The 19,580-nt window shown below is 43.4% G+C and overlaps 1 long non-coding RNA gene across 2 annotated transcripts in view; it reads left to right on the top strand.

Annotated features, from left to right (window-relative positions):
• LOC132396315 (uncharacterized) overlaps nt 1-19,580 on the top strand; it is a 118,852-nt gene that overhangs the window by 85,775 nt on the left and 13,497 nt on the right. For both annotated transcript variants that reach the window (XR_009512947.1, XR_009512946.1), the window contains exons 2-3: nt 942-1,056; nt 15,935-16,046. This is a non-coding gene — a long non-coding RNA (uncharacterized LOC132396315). The remainder of the gene's footprint in view (nt 1-941; nt 1,057-15,934; nt 16,047-19,580) is intronic.

Here is a 19,580-nt window from a genome sequence, read left to right as displayed (position 1 = left end):
GATACCAGAGCTCCTAGATGAGCTGCCAACCATGGCTGACGAACCCCATCCACCCGAAGCGACTGGCTTTAAGGCGTCAGTAACCTGCCTTTGCCCGTCCTTCTGTCAGCAGAAACAGTTCTACCAGGATTAGTAGCTAAGCCACACATGAAGGCCAAAGTTAGACTTGGTTGTCAGAGGCTATTTGAGATGCACGACATTAGGAGCATTTAATAGGTAGTGGGAGCTCATCCCCATTACCACCCCAGCTCTAACAACTTTAGGGAACCAAGCTATGTATAATCAGGGGATTATACTAGACTACTAGTATACTACATTTGGAATACTATGGTGTTATTCATAAATTCCAGAACTTGGTCCAGTTGAATCTGGTCCTGACTTTGACACAGATAATGGAATTTCACATCATGTATGTGTGCTGCTGTTTAATTTTGTCTGGGCTTTACAGTGAAGATATCAGCTGGCAGCGTGTCTGAAACTGCTGTACTGCATTTTAAAAGAATAGCATTATTTGTGTTCCCCTGGTCCTATTAAGAGAGAGACAATCCTTGGCCATATACAGGAGTGTTTAATCCTCTGTGGTTTATCATAGGAATGCACTTTCGTTGATTAGTGGAAATGGCATTTATCACAAGTCCTAGACTGAGCAAGAGCAGTAACAATCAGCTGTCATATTTGTGAGTAAATGTTTATATCTTCTGGCAGACGATATATACTTCTGGATTGCAGCTGAATACTAGAAAGCCAGTTGACAACTTTGACTTTCCATGGGATCAGAAACCTGAGGGCTTATTGAAGTTAATGTCTGAACAGGCAGAGCACCAAACCACTGTACACATCATTTAATGATGCAACAGTGAGTTGGTGTGTATATTATGAAGCAAATACATTGCGGCTTTTACATTGCACTCGTAATCAGTATATGTCTCATTTATTTCCAGTCCCGCTATGTGAAGAGTGACATGTCAGACAACAGAAATTGAAGAGGCTATAGCAAATCTCGTCTACAAATCTCAACTTTGCTCTTGTTGCTTTGTGATACAGGATATGAATCTGGTAAGCATGCATTTCTATTTTCCATCTTTGCCTTCACTGAGTATCTGTTTGCTACCTTCACAGGAATCAACAATTTTAGGCATGCAATTTTGACTTTGGAAGACAAAGGAAAATACTGCAATATTGGATCAGCTTCCTTTAACTATTTTGACTGAAGTCAATCAGACAAAATTACTTACTACTGTGGAAAATCAAGGAATTTAGCTTCTGCTACAGAAATGCTAGCTCGCACAAAACTGTCTCCCATAAAACTTAGTTTGTGTCAATAGTGCATCCAACAATAGATTGAAACAGCATGTTTCGCTTTATTTGATGTATTTCTCATATTCAGTTACCATTATATGTCTTTGCTGAAGAACAGGTGAAAATACTTTTCTTAATTTGATTTTAACAGTGCAGCACACATTTTGTTAATCTTACATTAGTACTAAATGTAGATGTAAAGGGTTTAGGATCCATAGTAATTCATGCTAAATTACTCAGTAACTAAAATATTTTTATCATTGACTTGCAAATATAATAACACTTATTTATATTTTAAATTAACTTATTTATGTTTCTACCTAACATTTCATGTGGAATGTTAGTAGGTGAAATGTTTCAAAACCCATTACGGCTGTAGAGAAGATGCAGACTTGTAGTTTCACCTCGAAACCAAACACTCACTATGCACTGGCCATATTTGAACTTACAAAACTGTCAGTGAAGAGAGACTGTGGCACATCTTTCTCATATTCTGCTGCCCACCGAAATTCAACTCCACCTAATCTCTGCTTCCTAATGTCACGCAGGCTATGAGTGTAACAAACCGATCCACAAGAGATACATTCTCAGTGGGAAATGATGTCATGCAAAGGCTGTATCATTGCCCTAGAAATTCCCACAAACTCACCTCCATCAAGTTTCAGTTTCTCTGCTGAAATTGAGCTAATCTAGAAGACAAATTGGTAACTGTTCAGTCAACATTGTCTTCACTCTACTACCAAGGTCACTGCAAATTTAATCAGTGAGTAGGCAGACAAGTTGTTGCACTAAAGTGTTGCACTTCAGTAGGATCAACCAGGGTGGGTCTTACACAGCAAATGAGCAGTGCAATAGAACAAAAGGATCGGGGAATACGGGTCCATAATTCATTGAAAGTGGTGTAACAGGTTGATAGGGTCACAAAGAAAGCTTTTGGCACATTGACCTTCATAAAGGAAAGTACTGAGTACAGGAGTTGGGATGTTATGTTGAAGTTGTTTAAGACATTGGTGAGAACTAATTTGGAATGTCATGTACAGTTTTGGTCACCTATCTACAGGAAAAATGTAAATAACATTGAAAGAGTACAGAGGAAATTTACAAAGATGTTGCTAGGTCTGGAGGACCTGAGTTTTATGGAAAGATTGAACAGATTAGGACTTTATTCCTTGTAACATAGAAGATTGAGAGGAGAGGAGATTTGATATAGGTATACAAAATGATGAGGGGCAGAGGGTAAATGCAAGCAGGCTTTTTCCACTGAGGATGTATGGGACTACAACTGGCGGTCATGGGTTAAGGGTGAAAGGTGAGAAGTTTGAGGGGAACATGAGGGGAAACTTCTTCACTCAGAGGGTCGTGAGAGTGTGTGGAACAAACTGCAAATGCAAGCGGTACATATGAGCTCAATTTCAATGTTTAAATCAAGTTTGGATAGTTACATGGATGGTAGGATAATGGAGGGCTGTGGGCTGGTGCAGGTCAATAGGAGTAGGCAGTCTAAATGGCTCAACATCGATTGGATGGGCAGAATGGCCTGTTTCTGTTCAATACTTTTCTATGACAGTGTTCACATACATGCATGTTTGGAGAACTAGCTCAGAATCACCACTGACCTGTTTGTTGAGGAACATGAGAAAGTGGTTTTTAAATTTAACATCTGTGAAGCAAAGCTCACCCTCTACACACAGCTCGGCCCTGCGGCAGTAAGAGTAACTGCGAGACCCTAGAAAATAATGCCCATTTCACTATGACTGTTAGCCCAGCACATGGCCTTTAGGTGACTGAGGGTGAGAGTCTTTGGACATTAAGACTTCTGAGCTGGGATAAAATTCTTGTTCTATTAGCTAGCAATGATCCCTACACCTCTGAGAGAAGAGCTACCACAACAGGCAATTTAAAACACTGGAGAGATATCACTAATGCTGTCTTTGTAAAATCCTCCAAATCCATTAGCAGGATAAGCCAAGGCCCTGTTCCAAGTAAATATCCCCAGCACAGAGGCCCAAGTTATACTCATTTGGCTCTGAGCTGCAGGTCACATTATTGACACAAGAGACTGCAGATGCCGGGAACTGTAGCAAAAAAAACAAGATGTTGGAGAAACTGATCTCCTCCACCATCTTATTTCTGCTCCAGGTCACATTTTCACAAGCCCAAAATTAGACTGCTAAACACACAGTCTATTCTGAGTTCTGTCAAAAAATATTACTGGAGGGAAAGATTTAAAGATATTCTTAAAACCTCCTTTAAAAAGTGGATTCACTAGGCCATGACTGCTCAAAATGAAGGAACAGCAAATGGTACAGCACCAAGAAACACCGATCCATTTAGGAATTGAATGATCTACTCCTTTTCCTCTTTTCTCTGTTATTATATCCTGGGGGTGGGGGTGGTAATGAGGACAAGCTCCCACTAGCTATTAGATGCTCCCAATGGTGTGCACCTCAAATAGGTTCTGACAACCAAATTCAGCTCCCAGCCTTCGCGTGTGGCTTAGCTACTAAGCCCGATGTAACTGTTTCTACAGGAGAAGGGACAAAGGCAGGTTACTGATGCTTTCAAACCAGTTGGGCAGATGGGGTTTGTTAACCGTGATTGGCAGCTCATCTAGGAGAAGGAAAACTCTGATCTCAAACTTTTGCTGTCTTGTGGCTACACCCACTCATGAGGAAAGCTTTGGGAGTAAACCCCAAGAAGATAATCTGGATTTAGAGTCCCTAAGGCAGTCCTACATTAAGTTCAATGCTGTCAGGCAACTCCTGCGAAACTGCTAGTGTCAAACTGTATTGGTCTCTGCCATTCCTTTGGGTTCATTGGATACATGGAGAGGGGGAGCTTGTTACCCAGGCAACAGCTTGCTCTGTATATCCTACTGCTCAGGCTTGCATCAGCTAGGACGCAATATCCATGGTCAATTCTGACTGCCCGAGGCCCTCACCTCACACCAGGAAAGTCCACTTTCAATTCTATGGCACTAAACAAGAACAACAATAAACAAATTTTCAGTACACTGTGGTTCTGGACAAAGAGGGTTTACATTTGGAATTCTGCTCTCATTTGATATCAAACCTGTATGTAAAATTTACTTCTGGACATCAGTGAGGGAAGCTGGCATACATTTTTCAACAACTGAGATTCCTGTGGTTCAGTATTGACCCCGACACAGAAGAAGCAGCTGGAGGCAGCCTCTTTGTTGGATGGTAGTAAGTGAAACATGGAAAATACTTTGACAAGGCCACCATATACTCTGCAGATTCATCAAACTCCCTCTCTTGGGGTAGTTTTCCATCAGTACTCCAGAGAGGGATCCTGAGGAATGAAGTTGTGCCTTGAAACCTCGCAGTGAGCTCTTACTTCCAGCGGTTTTAAGTTGAAACAAAGATTGGAACCTGTAGGAGGCAAGGCAGCAATAACTTCCTTTGTGAGTGCTTAGCTGCTAAGCTACAATGAGTACGTTGTATCATTGACAAACCCTGCGGAAGGGAATTACGGTGGCTGATGTGCTGAAAGGGACAGAGGGTGAACTTTCTCTATGGAGCCTGTTGTAACTTGAACGTGCTTACCTTTCTCCTGGACTCCATCCACCACGCCACCTCAAGTGATGGAATTGCTTGTTGTTGAACATAGAATACTACAGCATAGTACAGGCCCTTCAGCCCGCAATGTTGTGCCGACCTTTTATCCTACTCTAAGATCAATCTAACCTTTCCCTCTTACAATTTTCTATCATCTATGTGCCTAACTTAGAATTTCTTAAATGCCCCTAATGTAACTGCATCGGCAACCGATCCTGGCAGGCCATTCCTTGCACCCACCACATGCTGTTCTAAGAACTTATCTACATACTTTTCTCCAATTATCTTAAAATTATGCCCCCTAGTATTAGCCATTTCTGCCCTGGGAAAAAATCTCTGGCTGTCCACTTGATCTATGTCCTGTACCATCTTCTACACCTCTATCAAGTCACCTCACATCCTCCTTCACTCCAAACAAAAAACCTAATTTTCAGTGCTTTAATGTCAGTGTCTCTTGCACTATCATTTGTCGTCTTCTGGTGCTCTTGGCCCTGCATTCACAAGGACAGTCCTGAGTGGAAAGTGCCCTGGGATAAAGAGCATAAAATGAGAGTGAGAGTCGGCTGGATGCCAGGTGTTTGTGAGGGCTGGCTGAGGGGTGAACTGAACAGTTTCACAAGGGAATCTGCAGCTCAGTAGTAAGATGAGAATGGGTTTGAAGGCACTATGGTATTGTTCAAATAGTAATCTGACAGAAATAAGAACAGAACATCCTGCAAAGCCTCAGCAGCTCAGGTAGCATCAATTGAGAGAGAAACAGAGTTATTATCTCATCAATTACATTTTCTGTTATAAATTCAGTTTTTGTGCTTTTTGTAATCCCACAACTGGGATTAACAATTTCCGGATACAAGGTCAAGTTCCACAATGCTATTGGGGAAATTCTAAGCTGTTTAACAGTTACATCTGGCTGTCTCCCAGGAGCGAAGATGACTTTCCTCCACCTCATTTCTGAGTGGGAGATCTTTGTGTGGGAATTCTTTTAATGTGGGGCCTAAATGTGCTTACAGCGTCAATGTGTGTGGTTAGAGTGAGTTTGTGTCCTTAGATTGTGTGTATGTGTGTGCTGGGTCAGTGCAGAAGATCCTCTACTCTGTTGTGCGGTCACTGCTGTACATCAGCCAACTATGGTGGCGATGAAACTCCATGTAGTTCATTCTGGAAAGGAAATCTGCTACCCTAGCAAGTGATTTATTGATTTGGAAATGGTTACATCCAAAATCTGCAACAAAAACTTTGCTTGGTCCATGCTAGCCAGCTTGCATTTTTTTTGCAAGACTTAAATCCGTATCAGTAGCCAAACATTAGCCCTCAGGTTAAAACCCTCCTAATTATTCATTGGCAGTTAAAAAAAATAGAAAGAGGAATAATAGTTGAAGATGCAGTTTAGATCTTTTCCAGTCCTCTGAAATTAACTTTTGACTCCTTTAAAATGTATGATTGTCCAGTACCTCTATAATTGTACTGAATGGCTCGTAAATTCAACTTTGTTTTTCAGGCATTAAATGAACAACACTGCAGGCTTAAATCACAAGCCCTGAGGTCCATATATAAATACTGAGGAAATTCAAACATTCTTGATGTGTGCGGACATGTTGGCCTGATCGTCTTGTACCTGTGCTATATTACTCTATGGCATTGCTAGCTGGTGTCTGAAACTGGCATTTGTCCTTTTGCACTTTCCTATTGAGGGTCTTATGCCTGTTTTGGGGCAAGCTCCCCTGAGATGGTCATCCTGGGCAGAGCCACTTATGTGCAAGGCCAACATCTGAAGAAAATAACTATCATCATTTATGGTTAATAGTCAATAGTTTTAATATTGATTTCTGAGCAGGTTGAGGCAGACAGGAGATATCACAGAAAAATATATGGCTCCTCATTTGCAGGAACAATGTAACCTCCTGGGAATACTGGAAACTGTTGATTTCTATCATTGCAATATGATAATTAGTTAGACTTTAGATAGAGTTAAAAGCAGAAAAAAATGCTCTTCCTACAGTAACCTTTACCCTTAAGATGGAAAAGAGAAATCACCAAATGTGATAATATTTAAATGAGCCAATTCACTTTATGAATGTTGATATGTTAGAAACACAGAAGATGACTTCTGGTGAAGTAAATCAACAAGGCAAGAGATGCTGGGAGAAATTTTCTGGCCATTCCAGCTCTCTTTCCTGGGAACTCTACAGAATTTGCCCCTTGTCCCCAGTATCTTTGGGAAACTATCGGGCTCTGGAGGACATTGGGTCACTGTATGGAGTAAAATGCTCACAACACCTGTCCAGACCCACAAGTGTGCTGTGTGTGAGCCCCATTGCTGGCACTGTGCAAGCATCTGGTTACAAGTCTGGGACCATTGGAGCTCACGTCAATTCTGGGTATGATGACTTTCTAGTCAAGTTTCCAATAATAATATAAAGGTAGGCAGAGGGACAAGTAGCATTGAGGAATCTGCTGAAAGGCTTGGACAAATTGGAATATGCAGATGGAATACAGTGTTGGGAAGTATATGGTCATGCATTTTGATAGGAGGAATAAAGGCACAGACTATATTCTAAACAGGGAGAAAATTCAGAAATTGGAGCTGCAAAGGGACTCTGGAGTCCTAGTCTACTAAAACTCTCAAAAGGAAAACGAAGCCTACACTGCGGCTGAAAAGAATATCTAAACATTAAACGAATACCACTAGTCTTCAGAGTCAGTTGACTTGGAAGTCCAATATCTCAGGGAAGACCAAATGCAAGACAGCAGCAAAGTGTTCCAATGCTCTGTCCAAGTCTCAACAAACACTATGACAATAAGTATGGAGTTAAATACTATCACAAATAACTAATAATTTGCTGACTTGTGCAAGCTCACAAGCACAATTGCCATATCTACTGTGCTGCCGAATTTGTGGTTGTGACATTGATCTGGAGTATTGTGAACAATTTTGGGCCCCATATCTAAGAAAGGATGTGTTGACATTGGAAAGGGTCCAGAGGAGTTTTCACAAGATCACAAGACAAAGGAGCAGAAGTAGGCCATTCAGCCCATCGAGTCTGCTCCACCACTCCACCATGAGCTGAACTATTCTCCTGTCTAGTTCCAATTTCTGGCTTTTTTCCCATATCCCTTGAATCCCTGACTAATTAGATACCTGTCAATCTCCTCCTTAAAAACCCTCAATGATTGGGCCTCCACAGCTGTACGTGGCAACAAATTCCATAAATCCACGACCCTCTGGCTAAAAAAATTTCTCCTCATCTCTGTTTTACATGGGTACCCTCTAATTCTAAGACTGTGACCTCTTGTCCTGGACCCACCCACCAAGGGAAACAGACCCTCCACATCTACTCTGTCCAACCCTTTCAACATTCAAAATATTTCTATGAGATCCCCTCTCATTCTTCTGTACTCTAATGAATACAATCCAAGAGCCAACAAATGCTTTATGAGTTTTATGAGAATGATCCCAGGAATGTAATGGTTAATGCATGAGGGGCATTTGATGGCTCTGGGCCTGTACTCCAAGGGGATATCTCTTTGAAACTTCTTGAATATTGAAAGGTGCAAATAGGGTGGATGTGTGGATATGGATGGGATGTTTCCAATAGTGGAAGAGTCTAGGACCAGAGGACATAGTCTTAGAATACAAGGACGTCTCTACAGAAGAGAGATGAGGAGGGCATGAATTGCCCACACTCAGTAATAATTCCATCTGTGTGGTTTATGGTAAATGTGAACAATGTTGTCCCTAAAATTGACTCCTAGAATTCCACGTTTGAGTTTTCCAATTAATCAGATGTTCTTTCTCTCTTTTCTGTTGCAATTTTCAACGAATTGGACATTTTGTTCAAATAGTAAATTGAAAAGATGCAATCCACAGATCTGTATGTTTGGAAACCATTTCATATAACAAATTGAATTGAAACTAATGAAATATTTCATGAGCTGCAAAGCTAAATTACCCTTTTACACTGTTTATTCTTACCTGCCTAAATGAATTCAGAAAAGATCGCCAATAAACCTTTTTTTTAATCCAACTTCGATCGCAACATTTATTTGCAAATAAGTTAATGAGACACAAGTAGAAACTTAGCATTGAAATGGATTACCTACCAATTAATGGTTCCAAACAATAAAAATAATGCTGACTAATTCTTGAACTGAGATTCTGTCTAAATATAATGTGACAGAGACTCTCCGCGCAGCCCACAGGAGTTCCCACAGACAGTCACAGCAGACAACTGAAGCTCTCGGAAATCTATTCAGATGCAAGTGCTGAATTTTAGAGCCTCATTTTGTGCTTACTCGAAGGTGAGCCTCATGATGAAAATACAATGCACTCAGCATATGCAATCTGCTTCATGACAAAAATATCAGGTCAGGTGACATAAGGGCGTGCATTTCTCATTCGGTAAAAAAGAATTCCCTCCCCCCTCCCCTCTTTTGTTATTCTCCACTCTGGCCTCTTAATCTCTTCTTACCTGCCTATCATCTCCCCCGTGTCCCCTCCTCCTTCCCTTTCTCCAATGGTCCACTCTCCTCTCCTATCAGCGTTTTTCCTCTCCAGCCCTTTGTCTTTCCTTCCCGTATGGCTTCACCTATTTCCTTCCACCTATCCTCCACCCCCTCTCTTCACCTTTTTATTCTGGCATCTTTCCTCCTTCCTTTCCAGTCCTGATGAAGGGCCTTGGCCCGAAACGTCAACTGTTTACTCACGTCTATACATGCTGCCTAACCTGTCGAGTTCCTCTAACATTTTGTGTGTGTTATGTAGGGTGGCAAGTAAGGTCTGACTGGGATATTCTAATGATGCTGAGTGGAATGCCAAATTTCATGATTTTTTAAGGAGTTCCATAAAAGCTCCAGGTTTGTCCTGTAGCGGTGTGCTACACGCAGCGCTAAAATTACGACACGGAGTCGGTAACTGCAGTCGAAGGAAAAACTTTATTCGAAAACTTCAGCCTCACTTTTAAGCCTCTGTCAACCGGCCCCCCATGGCGAAGAGGCTCCAAAGCTCTGTGCTCGCAAACCCCCGTAGGCTATCTAATTGTGAGTCGGTTCGCATACGCTAGGAAATGAGCCGCCACATAACCCCCCCCCAGAACCGGCGATACACCCCCCAATGTCCACAGCCTGGGCCAGAACCTGCTTGGGAGGTCGGCCTCTGCGCCGAGGCGCCGGAAACTCGGCCGGTTGCGCCAGGTCCACATGGGCCGGCTTGAGGCGGTCCACCGTGAAAACCTCCTCCTTCCCCCCAACGTCCAGCACGAACGTGGACCCGTTGTTCCGGAGCACCGTAAACGGCCCCTGGTGAAGTCGTTGTCGGACAGCGTGATGGAGCCGAGGTGAGGGGCTGGCAACTGGGCCGCGCCCAGGGAGAACGTCTGAAAGGTCTCGGCGTGTACCAGTCTCTTCCTGGGCAGGTCAACCAGCAGGCTGTGAGCTCGCAAAAAATCCGCACCCAGAAGCGGTTGGGCTACGGCGGCCAGTGTGAAGTCCCACGTGAACTGGCTGGGGCCGAACAGTAGCTGCACCTGACGGGTGCCATAGGTCCTTACTGTGCTGCCATTCACGGCCCTCAGGGGGGGACCCGGTGCCCTGCTGCGGGTGTCGTAACTTGTCGGAGGTAAAACGCTGATCTCAGCCCCAGTATCGACCAAAAACCGGCGTCCCGACCTTCTATCCCACACATACAGGAGGCTATCCCGATGGCCAGCCGCCGTAGCCATCAGCGGCGGCTGGCCCTGGCGTTTCCCGGGAACTTGCAGGGCGGGCGGCAACGGCGGGCTTCTGCGCCCCACCGCTGGTGGTAGAAGCACCAGTGGTCATTAGGCCGGGGGTTAGTGGGCTCTGCGGCCGGGCCTGGACTGGTTTGCTGCCGGGAGCGTGGCTGGGAGATCTGTGCGATGGACGCCCCGCTCACATTTTTGGCGTTCCACAGCAAGTCCGCCCGGGCTGCCACCTTCCGGGGGTCACTGAAATCCGCGTCGGACAGCAGCAGGCGTATGTCCTCGGGCAGCTGCTCCAGGAATGCCTGCTCAAACATGAGGCCTGTGTGTCCCTCGGCCAGAGACAACATCTCGTTCATTAAAGCCGATGGAGGTCCGTCGCCCAAGCCATCCAGGTGCAGTAAACGGGCAGCCCGCTCGCGCCGTGAGAGTCCGAAAGTCCTGAGGAGCAGGGCTTTGAATTCCGTGTACTTGCCGTCTGCCGGGGGCGACTGTACGAACTCCGCGACCTGGGCAGCTGTGTCCTGGTCGAGGGAGCCCACCACGTAGTAGTAGCGGGTGTCTTCTGAGGTGATCCGGCGAACGTGGAATTGGGCTTCGGCTTGCTGGAACCATAGGTCCGGGCGCTGTGTCCAGAAACCCGGCAGTTTCAACGAAACAGCATGAACAGAGGCGGCGTCGGTCATTTCTGGTCCAAAAATCGTTTGGACCGTCGGGGTCACCAATTGTAGCGGTGTGCTACACGCAGCGCTAAAATTACGACACGGAGTCGGTAACTGCAGTCGAAGGAAAAACTTTATTCGAAAACTTCAGCCTCACTTTTAAGCCTCTGTCAACCGGCCCCCCATGGCGAAGAGGCTCCAAAGCTCTGTGCTCGCAAACCCCCGTAGGCTATCTAATTGTGAGTCGGTTCGCATACGCTAGGAAATGAGCCGCCACAGTCCTGTTGTTTTTCTGTGTGTATTTAACTATAAATAGGTATTTTTTTAGTAATCATTGGTGATTTAATATTTCTTTTGCTCTTTAATTTATCTTTTACACTAAGGAAATTCTTTCACTGTGGGGCCTGTATGAGGCTTATCAACCTTGTATTTCAAAAGCAATATTAACATCCCAAAAAACATCTTTCGACACATTAAGGGGCAATAATAACAACTGCTTTAATCAATGCCCTTAACAAATTCCCTGCTCTACCATGGCTTCTGATTACCCTGCTAATTTTAAACCTCAGGTTCTGTTGACTACATTGTTACCAGACATTCAAGGTGAACTTTCATAGCTGCTGCAACTTTAGCAAATGAGCTGTGAAGTATCGGAAAACTAGGATAATAGAATTGTGCAATTATTCTGGGTGACCACAGTCTTCTGTAGATCATGGGTCAAATTCCTTTCCCTAACCGTGGTAATCCATTTCACTGTTGGTGGATTCAGCAAAGACTTCTTGCCTAATCCCACATCTCCTTCCTGTGTTGAACACTGTCATTTATCACCATTCATAATACACTTCCACTGGTTTCTTGTCCCAGCCTTATCATCCACATTGAACCACAATACTCAAAATCTTTTGTCTGCTTGGTACTCTGGTTCCATGCTTTGCATCTGTCTGCTCTTTATTCTTATACAGCGCTGTCCCAATTTTAGTATCATCTGCAAACTTGTCTGGCCCCACTCACGGCAAGTTTCACAGATAAAGGTCCCAGCAATGGGTGTTGCAGGATCCCGCTGGTCGCCCACCTTTATGAAAACACTGTTTATAAGCTTACTCTCCAGTTCCCCTCACGTGCCACCTTTCTGGTCTACTCCCATAGTTTTCACTCCATCCTTTTCTTGTGACTACGTGAACCAAACAAGCTCTAATCAATGTTTGTCACTTTATTCAAACATAAAAGGTGACAGGAATTTTCTCTTTGGGAAAAGCTGAATGTCATCATTCAGAATCCAAAGAATGATAAATGAGATGTTGTCCTCATTAACTTTTGAGCTAGGTACTGCGGTGTGGAGAGATATGCCAAGGGATGCCATCTCTGACACCATAACTATAGAGTAATTGAATTATGCAGCACAGAAACAGGTCTATTGGCCCAATTCATCAATGCTGACCAAGGAGTGTATCAACACTAATTCTATTTGCTTGAGTTTGACTCATCTCTCTCTAAGCCATTCCTATTTATGTAGCCATCCAAATGCCTTTTAAATGCTGTAATTGCACAGGTCTCTACCACTCACTTTGTCAGCTTGCTTCACCCTCTGTGTGAAAAACCTGCTCCCCAGGCCCTCTGTAAATATTTCCCTTCTCATCTTAAACCTATCCCCTCCAGTTTTAGATTCCTCTACCCTCCTAATTCAGCTTCTTTTCCTCCAGAGAAAATAGACTCAGCCCCTCCAGTTCTGGCAACATCCTTGTGAACCTTCTGTGCCCTCTCAAGCTGATCATATCCGTAGGTAATTGAACATCATTCTGCACTGAGGTCCTGACGTCTCAGCCGGTAAGCTTAATGGAGCCCAGTGCCTGCTGGCAGTCTCCAGGCCCTAGAGCTTAGGGGAAGTATCTGGGAGGTTCAGCAATAAAAACAACAAGATGGAATAAAAGGGGCGATGTATGACTGCAGGGAAAAAAGGCACCCTTTTCTAAGGTAGAGGGGAAGAGTTTCTCTGGCCATCCATTGTGATATGGGACTATAGGAAATCTTGTATGTTCCAGTGGACTTCCATTCTGGTAATTGCTCAGGCGGATCCCAACCATAGAAACACTACAATGTATTAATGGCCCAGTTTCCAGGCATCACCAAAATTAAATTCTTTATCGACACATAAAATACCAATCAGTCAGCATCAATGCAAATGAATAAACTAAAGGGCATTGACCTGAAACTTTGACTGTTTATTCATTTCCATAGATGCTGCCTGACCTAGAAACATAGAAAACCTACATCAATTACAGGCCCTTCGGCCCACAATGCTTTGCCAAACATGTACCATCTTTGGAAATGACCTAGGGTTACACATAACCCTCTATTTTTCTAATCTCCATGTACCTATCCAGGAATCTCTTAAAAGACCCCATCGTATCTACCTCCACCACCATTGCTGGCAGCCCATTCCATGCACTCACCACTCTCTACGTAAAAAACCTACCCTACATCTCCTCTGTACCCACTTCCAAGCACCTTAAAACTGTGCCTCCTTGTTTTCTCAATAAGCCTACCATGGGGTACCTTATCAAATGCCTTGCTGAAATCCATACACACTACATCCACTGCTCTACCTTGATCAATGTGTTTAGTCACATCCTCAAAAATTCAATCAATCAGGCTCATAAGGTATGACCTGCCTTTGACAAAGCCATACTGACTATTCTGAATCATATTATGCCTCTCCAAGTGTTCATAAATCCTATGTCTCAAGATCTTCTCCATCAGCTTACCAACCACTGAAGCAAGACTCACTGGTCTATAATTTCCTGGGCTATCTCTACTCCCTTTCTTGAATAAAGGAACTACATCTGCAACCCTCCAATCCTCTGGAACTTCTCCCGTCCCCATTGATGATGCAAAGATCATTACTAAAAACTCATCAATCTCCTCCCTCGCCTCCCACAGTAACCTGGGGTACATCTCATCTGGTCCTGGTGACTTATCCAACTTGATGCTTTCCAAAAGCTCCAGCACATCCTCTTTCTCAATGTCTATATGCTGAAGCTTTTCAATCTGCTGTAAGTCATCCTTACAATATCCAAGATCCTTTTCCCAGGTTACTCCAGCATTTTTGTATGTATAATTCTGGATTTCCAGCATCTGCAGAATCTCTTGTGTTATATTCTTCATATTGCCCAAAGTATTCAAAGGATCAGGTGTCTAATCCTCTGTGAGAGAGAACAGGAATTCTCTGTCCAACCACAGCTAATAAATTCCCTGTGAAATAACAGCTGAATCTAAGCACAAAGAAACACTGGCCTTTAGCAGGAATAGTAGGTTCTGCATCATTTGGAATTCCAAAGCAGAGGCAATTGGATGAGGAACAGATTTTTCACACAGAGGGTTAGGTTTTTCACACAGGGTGATGGGTGTGTGAAGCAAGCTGACAAAGTGAGTGGTAGAGGCACGTGCAGTAACAACATTTAAAAAACATTTCACAATTGAGGAATTGGGAAGGCCACAGGTCAGCAGCGTGGTGGTCACTCTTCATGGAGTTCAATTCTGATGGGAGGATGTTTATGAAATCTAACATTCATCTGATTATTGGACTGTAGGTTATTTTGCTCTCCTTCAGTTTTCTGTGTTTTCTTTCTTGTTGGCAACTGGTGAGCTGGAGTTTTTGTGAGAGGGAGGGGTTGGGGATTTGGGGTTTGATTGTTGTTCTTTTTCTGTGTGGGCGATCTGTTAGTTCTTGTGCATGAGAGAGGGGTTTGAGGGTTGATGCTATTGTCCCTGTTCTTTTCTACGAGGAAGTGGGTTAGGGATTTGATGTTATTGTCACTTTCTGTTTGGGGTTTGGGGGTTTGCTGTTACTGTCGTTGTTTTCTGTGAGGGCGACTTGTTAGTTTTAGTGGGGCGGGGTTTGGGATTTGAGAGTTTTGTTTTGTTTTCCTTTTCATGTAGGGAGGGGTTAATGTTTTTTCTTTCAACTAACCGTGTTTTTTTTTCGTGTATTTCATGGCTATCTGGAGAAGAGGAATATCAGGGTTGTATTTTACATGCATACTTTGACAATAAAATTAACCTTTGTATCACTGGTATCAATAGGGATGCAGAGGGTCCAAAATAATAATGTCCAACTCATTTTCTGACAGAAATACTAGATAGTAAATGAACAGAATGTGCAAAGGGCGATGTAGAGGAGGATGGAAGAGAGAAAGATTACCTTTATTTGTCACGTACATTGAAACACAGTGAAATGCGTCATTACGTTAAATCAAATCAACATTGATTGTGCTGGCGCTGTAGAAGCCCAGCATTAACTGCTGGGCCACAGTCCTGCCTGTGAGGAGAGTGAGGAAATAGATGAAGCACAATTACAGGCAGGGAGGTTGATGCAGCAGAAGCACATTGATAACCACTCCCAGTAATTCATTCAGTACTCGAAGTAATGAATCCCAGTGTTCAAGAAACAGCAGAGTACTCTTCCATCAGCTGAATTTTAACTGTCACATTACAAACCATATAACTAATTATCTCCTTTACAAGAGCCATTCTCAGCCAAACTACCTGCACAAAGGTACAAGATACTTCTCAGTTATCTATCATATTTGCTTGTTCCGCTTCTCCTTTCTGCCTGAAGTGGGAATGGGTCTTGTCAGGCCCGGTCTCCTGCTGTGATGGGGTTTCTCTCTCTGCTTTGCAGGATGCAGCCTGCAGGTCTTCACTGTGAGATGGTTGAAGGGCATGACATGAGCTGCCGTGCCTGACATCACATTCAAATATCCAGTGGCTATTTCTGCATCATGAGACAAAAGGTAAGCATTAACTGCTTTTTTCTTTCCACGAATGCTGCCTAACCAACCTATTTTCAGCACTTCTGTTTTCATTTTAGAAATTCATTATTTAAGAAACCCTTAGATAGGCACACGGATGATAGAAAAATAGGGGGGCCATGTACGAGGGAAGGGTTAGATTAAGAACATAAGATAGAGGAGCAGAATTAGGCCATTTGGCCCATCGAGTCTGCTTTGCCATTTCATCATGGCTGATCCATTTCTCTCTCAGCACCAATCTCTTGCCTTCTCCCCGTAACCCTTCGTGCCTTGACTGATCAGGAGTCTATCAAACCTCTGCCTTAAAAATACCTGATGATTTGGCCTTCACAGCTGCCTGTGGCAACAAATTCCAAAGATTCACCACTCTCTGGCTAAAGAAATTCCTCCTTATCTTAATTCCAAAACGTCGTCCCTCTATTCTGAGGCTGCATCCTCTGGGCTTACTCACCCACCATAGGAAGCATCCTCTCCACATCTACTCTATTGAGGCCTTTCAACATTCAATAGGTCCAAATTCATTCTTCTGAACTCCAGTGAGTAGAGGCCCAGAGCCATCAAAAGCTCCTCGTACGACAAGCCTTTCAATTCCGGAATCATTTTCATGAACCTCTCTCGATCCTTCTCCAATGGCAGCACATCCTTCCTCAGGTAAGAGGCCCAAAACTGCTCACAATATTACATCCTTGCTTTTAAATTTGGTTCCTTGTGAAATGGATGCTAACATTGCATTTGCTTTCCTAGCCACCAATGCAACGTGCAAATTAACCTTTAGATAAACCTGCACGAGGTCTCCCAAGTCCCTTTCCACTTCTGATTTTTAAATCTTCTCTCCATTTAGAAAAGAGTCTACGCTTTTACTTTTTCTACCAAGGTGCATGATCATACACTTCCTAGCACTGGTTCCAGCTTCCACTTCTTTGCCCATTCTCCTAATCCGTCTAAGTACATCTGTAGCATCTGTGCTTCCTCAAAACTACCTGTCCCTCCTCCATATCATCTGCAAAGTTGGCAACCAACCCATCAAATCTGTCATCCAAATCATTGACGTATAGTGTAAAAAGCAGTCCCAATATTGGCCCCTGTGGAACACCACTAGTCACTGGCAGCCAACCAGAAAAGGCTCCCCTTATTCCCATCCTTTGCCTCCTGCCAATCAGTCGATCCTCTGACCATGCTACTATCTTTCCTGTAATGCAATGGGCTCTCTTAACTTGTTAAGCACCTTGTCAAAGGCCTTCTGAACATCCAAGTACAAAACATCCACTAATTCTCCTTTGACTATCCAGCATGTTATTTCTTAGAGTAGGTTAAAAGTTGGAAGAACATCGTGGATCAAAGTGATTGTACCATGATGTAATGTTCTATGTCCTGCGTTCAAACTTCTAGCATCCCCAGTTTTCTGAGTGTCAGTTCCAAGAATTCCTTATCCTGGCACCCAGAGAAGACTCGTGCTGCCACAGGGAGAACGTACAATCACTCAATGTTTCCCAGTCATCAAATAGCCCAGGTCGTTTACAATGGATCTTTCAAATTATATTCCTGCACCTAGCTTGCTCCCAAATCCAAATCATTGAAATGGCCAGCTGTAAATGACCTGGTTCTGACACTTCCCAGCAAAATGGCTGAGACACAAAATAAGGGCAACTATTGTGTGATGGAGGTCTTTGTTAATGAGGGAGGGAAGAACATGTTAACAGAAGGGCTAGTAACCTGAAGCAGATTGTTGCCCACTGAATGCTGCTATGAGCCAGTTGTCTGAAGTAGATATAATCAGTTGGATGTTCTCTGGAAGCTGACATTCTGCGTTCCCACCATATACCAAGCTAACAGAGATCCACAGCTCTTGCCTGCAAAGCAGGACATATAGGGCACTTGTTTTCCCTCATCCCCACTCCCATCCCATTTTGACCAGGCTTAGCCTGCACCTCATGCTATAAAATAGGGAAACATAATGTGGCTTCACAGCACTCCCACTGTGCATTACAGACAGCATTTCAGGGTACGTGATATGCTCCAGGACAATCCTGAGTAACGTGACTTCATTTAATAATTACCATACTCCAGATCTGTTTTTAGTTACTCCAGAAATTAATGTTGTTTCCTTTGACTTGAGAAGCACAGTGGGACTCGAGGGAGAAAGCTGAGCAGGTTGGGATTTTGTTCACAGGAGTGTAGGAGAATGAGGCGTAACATTATAAAGGTGTATAAAATCATCAGGAGCATAGAAAAGATGAATGGAAAGTCCTTTTCCCAGAATTGGGACCAAGAATTAGAGGGCATAGGTTCAGGGTGAACCTATGGATGGGATGGGAGCTCAACATCCAGGGATATTCAATATTCAGGAGGGATAGACAGGAAAGAAAAGAAGGTTGGGTAGCATTGCTGGTTAGAGAGGAGATTAACGCAATAGAAAGGAAGGACATTAGCCTCGAGGATGTGGAATCGATATGGGTAGAGCTGCATAACACTAAGGGGCAGAAAATGCTGGTGGGAGTTGTGTACAGGCCACGTAACAGTAGTAGTGAGGTTGGGGATGGCATTAAACAGGAAATTAGAAATGCGTGCAATAAAGGAACAGTAGTTATAATGGGTGACTTCAATCTACATATAGATTGGGTGAACCAAATTGGTAACGGTGCTGAGGAAGAGGATTTCTTGGAATGTATGCAGGATGGTTTTCTGAACCAATATGTCGAGGAAACATCTAGAGAGCAGGCCATTCTAGATTGGGTATTGAGCAATGAGGAAGGGTTAGTTAGCACTCTTGTCATGCGAGGCCCCTTGGGTAAGAATGACCATAATATGGTGGAATTCTTCATTAAGATGGAGAGTGACATAGTTAATTCAGAAACAAAGGTTCTGAACTTAAAGAAGGGTAACTTTGAAGGTATGAGACATGAATTAGCTAAGATAGACTGGCAAAGAATACTTACAGGGTTGACGGTGGATACGCAATGGCAAGCATTTAAAGATCGCATAGATGAACTACAACAATTGTTCATCCCAGTTTTGCAAAAGAATAAACCAGGGAAGGTAGTGCACCTGTGGCTGACAAGGGAAATAAGGGATAGTATCAAGTCCAAAGAAGAAACATATAAATTAGCAAAAAAAAAGCGGCACACCTGAGGACTGGGAGAAATTCAGAGAACAGCAGAGGAGGACAAAGGGCTTAATTAGGAAAGGGAAAAAAGATTATGAGAGAAAGCTGGTAGGGAACATAAAAACTGACTGTAAAAGCTTTTATAGATACGTGAAAAGAAAAAGATTGGTCAAGACAAATGTAGGTCCTTTACAGTCAGAAACAGGTGAATTGATCATAGGGAACAAAGACATGGCAGACCAATTGAATAACTACTTTGGTTCTGTTTTCACTAAGGAGGATATAAATGATCTTCCGGAAATAGTAAGGGACTGAGGGTCTAGTGAGATGGAGGAACTGAGGGAAATGCATGTTAGTAGGGAAGTGGTGTTAGGTAAATTGAAGGGATTAAAGGCAGATAAATCCCCAGGGCC

The sequence above is a fragment of the Hypanus sabinus genome, chromosome 7 (assembly GCF_030144855.1).
Source record: "Hypanus sabinus isolate sHypSab1 chromosome 7, sHypSab1.hap1, whole genome shotgun sequence".
NCBI classification, from domain to species: Eukaryota; Metazoa; Chordata; class Chondrichthyes; order Myliobatiformes; family Dasyatidae; genus Hypanus; species Hypanus sabinus.
This window is presented reverse-complemented; position numbering and strand designations above follow the sequence as displayed.